Genomic DNA, 4,991 nt, shown 5'->3' on the forward strand with positions numbered 1-4,991 from the left:
GGGCTTATTGGCTGCAGGAGTTTCCTGGTCTTTACTAATTGGCTAGATTTTCGTGCACATGGGCTTTCTTGGGGGAGGTTCATCCTCATCCTGATAGGCTTGAATCAGGCTATGGGGAGCATACTGATTGGCCAAGTCTTTGGTGTCGGCAGGAGATGATCTCAGTTCCTCCTGGGCAATGACTCATCCTTTCTGTGAAGGAGACTTAGGCCTACCGTGGCCCCCTGAAGCCTGTCATGGTGCCGGCTAGGCCCTAACATCATCACTGTAACTCTGGATCTGGGATTTTACAGAAAGCATACTCTGGCATATATTCTTCCTTTGATGATCCTTGTTTATTTGATGCTAAGTACTTCAACTTTTCACGTACAGAAGGCTCTGGGGAAGTGGATGCATTAAAAAGAACCATTAATTTTTTCAAAAATCATATCCTAATTTTTCTCCAAAAAAAGTATTATCTGTTTTCTGCTAAATGTTCTGTTCTTTCTTCTGGTTGGTTCTTGGTTCATAAATCTCATTTAGTGGTGTCATGAATTTCTTTTTGTTTCTCAGGCATGGTCTGGCATTGTATTATAGTTGGAGCCTGGTAAAAGGACTGGGACCTATGCTGAGCGTTTTGTTCCTCAGGAGCTAAAATGTATTTCCTCTGTTCCATATTTTTGGATCTTGCTTTACCACTTGGCCCCAGTTTTCCTAAGGAAGCTTTCCTACTATACTTATTTCCTGCCAGCTTTAGTTCTTATGGTTCTTCTATTGCAGATGAGGGTTTGTTTTCTGAGGCCTCAGTCATAAAGACAGGAGAGTTGTAGATGGACATCTGAGAACCTTTCTATCAACTGACCACTAATTTCATTCAGATTACATTAGAAAATTCTTTGTTACAGCAGGAGTCTGTTGCAGAAGAAGAAAGATGGCAGAGTAAGAATATGCAATATGGGAATCCATGATGACTCAGTGGGTAGTGTTGGAGCCACGGGTTCCAGGAAACAAACTCACTCAGAAGGACAACGCAGATAGTGGAGTGCAGTTTACTACATGGGCGTGCCCAAGGCAGAGTCTCCTCTTAGCCAAGGACCCCGACCAGCATTTGTGAAAATCTTTTATACCCCATGTGTACATGTCTGAACCCACCATGCAAATTCCTTGAGACTTACATAAACCAAGGAAAATCCAATCCCAATAACCCCGTCATTCACGTGCTATGTGCTCATGTGCTCAAACAGTCAAACAATTAGCCAATAATCAATAAACCCAAGGTTAAGCTCTGATAGATACAGAAAAATTTACGGCCTGTCTGGAGGAAGGGGTGATTACTGTATGTTTTCTCTTAGGTGATGAGTAACCTAGATATGATCTTCAAGGTTCCTCTGTCTGGAAGGGGTCTTATCCTTCTGTTGTTGTTTTCATGGGTACTAAACACAGAGTTCAGAGTCCATTGGAAAGGTGGCCGAGCATGATCAGTGTGAACAGGCCTAACATGAAGTCCAGGCCCAATGAATTCCTTCTTCAGTAGGACTCTGCTTTTTCACTGCCAAGGGCCTGGGTTCAATCCCTGGTTGAGGCACTAAGATCCCATAAGCTGAGCGGAGTGAAAAAAAAGAAAAAGAATATGCAGTAATTGGAGTCATTGAAGAGTGCTGTGCTCTATGCTCAGTCATGTCTGGCTCTATGCTCAGTCATGTCTGACTCTTTGCAACCCTATGGACTGTGTGTAGCCCTCCAGTCTCCTCTGTCCTTGAGATTTTCCAGGAAAGAATACTGGAGTGGATTGCCATTTCCTCCTCCAAGGGATCTTTCTGACCCAGGGATTGAACTGGAGTCTCCCCCATCTCCTGCCTTGGCAGGAGATTCTTTACTACTGAGCCACTAGGGAAGCCCAGGAGATGAAGAGTGGTAAGTGCCAAATAATCTCTCAGGTTTGGGGAACTGTACTGTCTTTCTCATTTGAGAAAGAGAGAACAGAATTCTCATGGAGAGTACAGATGTTCTAGAAATACAAATTATACAAACATAGGCTGTATATAGATTTTAAAAGACCTCGAAAAACAAACTAGAATTAATAACCTATTTCCTGCACTTAATTTTTATTTTCTTACTATGTTACCATTTGAAATGGACTCATGTAACTGACTAATCTTAGGTAGAATTGATTGTTGATTTCCTAGGATAGTGAAATGTTTGGATAGTTGTTTTTATCATAGGTTTTATTTTTGCCCCATCTGAAATAAAGTAAACAAAGGTCTAATTTATGTCAACAAAACACTTTTTGAAGCTGACTAAATGACAATGTCAATAAACACTTGAAAGGAAGATTTGCTTCCAATTCATTGTGAATAATTGAGGTGACAAACATATCAACAGTTCCTTCCTGAACTAAAGCTTTGGATTAAGTAAAATGTATTAGCACACTATCTTCTTGCATCTGTATCTCACTAGTTTTTTCCTGTAGTAGCAAACTGACATTCAGGCAACACAAAGATGTAGCAGTTGGGAAAAGAAAGGCCTCTAGTGTTTGGTTATACAGTTGGATACTTGCCAGCATCTAACATCAGACTACTTTTTACAAACTCACCAGTCAATCAGGCAAGTTATCCAAAGCTGGAGACACAGAGGGGTCACTTAGGTGTGAGCCTTACCTTTAAAGCAAGGTTTTTTTTATTTTTTCTTCTTTTTTTTTTTAAGGGCCAACAAGGAAAGGCTTCAGTGTGGAATCATACAGAGGATTTCCTTTGTTCTATGAAATAATTGGATATACAGGAATGATCCTTTATTTACACAGGGAGTTTCTAACAATAGGTTCTGATTTTGCTATTAAGGCTCCTATTTCTCATTTATTCTAAGAGAATTTGAAATTCAAAAAGAAAGAAGAACAACCGTGTAAAAGCAGAATGTCTTGAATATGCTATTGATGTAAAGATTAACCTTTAAAACAGGGCATCTGCTATGGCACAGCTCTATGCAGAAAGTCTGTTTACAAAAAAAGGCATTAATCAAGACATATAAATCCATTTATAATGTCTTTGCACTGTGGCTAACTTAGGAGTGAGCTGGTGAGTGAGACGGCTGAAGTCTGACAGCTAATTTAAACCCAAGGTCTTCACTGTCCAGAGATTTATCAGAGAGTCAAGCAGCCAGTATCTTTTTATGACTTGTACCTTCTCCTTTTTCAGAGGTAGTAAATGAAAAAGACTGGAAAAGGAGGTGCCATCTATTGCAGCTGTGTAAAATCACATAAACACCGTGCCCTAGGCTTTCATTATAACACCTCCTTCTTAGCTAATTACTGTCAGCATTAAATTACAGAGTCAGGAGGCCCCACTCTGTATCAATTCATTCATTTCAGGTCACAGTTTGGCAGAAAACCTGTAGTGAAAGGCCAAACCTTTATCCACTAAGCCTTTTATTTGTGACTAAACAAAAGTCTTGACAAGTAGTATAATTTGTATCAAGCAGAGTCACACCAAGAAGCGATTAATAGTGTTTTTTTTTAAGTAAAAATTTACTCTAGCCTCTAGTCCACTTGACAGGATTTATCATTTTGCATATCAAAAGACACAAAAGGTGGTCAGTTATTTTTTCCAGGAGAAGGCAATGGCAACCCACTCTAGTACTCTTGTCTGGAAAACCCCATGGACAGAGGAGCCTGGTAGGCTGCAGTCCATGGGGTCGCATAGAGTCGGACACTACTGAAGCGACTTAGCAGCAGTAGCAGCAGCAAGCATTATACCTTTCAATGAATGAATAACATTATTTTTAAAAAAATAAGCATGACATTTTACATACATCAGATCAAATTTATTGTCTTTTAATACTGTACTGGAAAAGTGAAAGTGAAGTCACTCAGTCGTGTCCGACTCTTTGCGACCCCATGGACTGTAGCCTACCAGGCTCCTCCCTCCATGGGATTCTCCAGGCAAGAGTACTGGAGTGGGCTGCCATTTCCTTCTCCTGACCCAGGGATCGAACCTGGGTCTCCCGCATTCCAGGCAGACGCTTTAACCTCTGAGCCACCAGGGGACCAATTGTACTGGAAAGGTAAGGTTTTTGATAGTATTGGTTTTTATAAGATGCTGATTGGAGAGGTTTACTATCCTAACCCTTTTAAATTCCATTATTGTACAATTCAACATGCGGGGGGCGGGGGGGGGGTCAGATCAAAATGTGTTTTTGAGAAATTGCAGAAAGGTTTTAATATGCCTAGGTATTTTCTACAATATAAAAGTCTATAAAGCTACCAGCCTTCCAGGGGTGTTGATTTGCTTTTTTACTATAAGCTGTCATTCTTTAGACAGCTTATTTAGGAAAAGAAATCAAATGTACTATAGAGCCCAGTATATATGGTTGGTAGTTTGACGTCGCTTCTTAAACTGATTTTCTGTTCATATAGATACAAGATTGAAATGAGAAATTCAAAATCAGTGAAACTCAAACTCACATAGGGTAGAGTGATGCTATTAATCCATAAGAATCAATTTCTTCTCATCTTCTCTGCTCCGGTTTTAGGACATAAGAGAAATGCTTTTGGTGAAAACATGTGTTATTGTTTTCAATGAAGAGTTCTTGTGGCCTTAATGATGTCAGAGCCTAGCTAGAGCCTGGACTAGCCATCTTCTCACTTATGACCTGTGTATTTAATTCGCACAAGGATAGTATGAGTTAAGAGTAATCTTTATTTTGTAGATGAAAAAAGTCAAGTTACAAGAAATTAAATATCTTGCTCAAGATCATATGCTGCTAAGAGGCAGGTCTGGAATTCAAACACAAGTGTCCTATCTTGAAGCCTCCTGGTTTTTCTGCCTCATCTCCTTCTCTTCTGCACAATGGAGTTGTCAGTGGGGGAAGATTGTATCTCTGTTGGGCTCATCATTACCATTTTCAATGGTCAGTGTTTAAATGCATTGCCCCCAGCAAGGTTTTTGGAAGAATAGCCTTCTCTCTGTCAATTGCCAGACTGAGAAAACTCTAGTTTTAATTCCCTTCATGGAATGAAG

At 40.0% G+C, this 4,991-nt stretch overlaps 1 non-coding gene across 1 annotated transcript; it reads right to left on the reverse strand.

Annotated features, from left to right (window-relative positions):
- Positions 1-3,944: 3,944 nt before the first annotated feature.
- Positions 3,945-4,017, reverse strand: TRNAS-GGA. The gene has a single exon. It is a non-coding gene; the product is annotated as a tRNA-Ser (tRNA).
- Between the last annotated feature and the right edge of the window lie 974 nt (positions 4,018-4,991).

This window comes from Oryx dammah, unplaced genomic scaffold (genome assembly GCF_014754425.2).
Source record: "Oryx dammah isolate SB20612 unplaced genomic scaffold, SCBI_Odam_1.1 HiC_scaffold_25, whole genome shotgun sequence".
NCBI lineage: Eukaryota > Metazoa > Chordata > Mammalia > Artiodactyla > Bovidae > Oryx > Oryx dammah.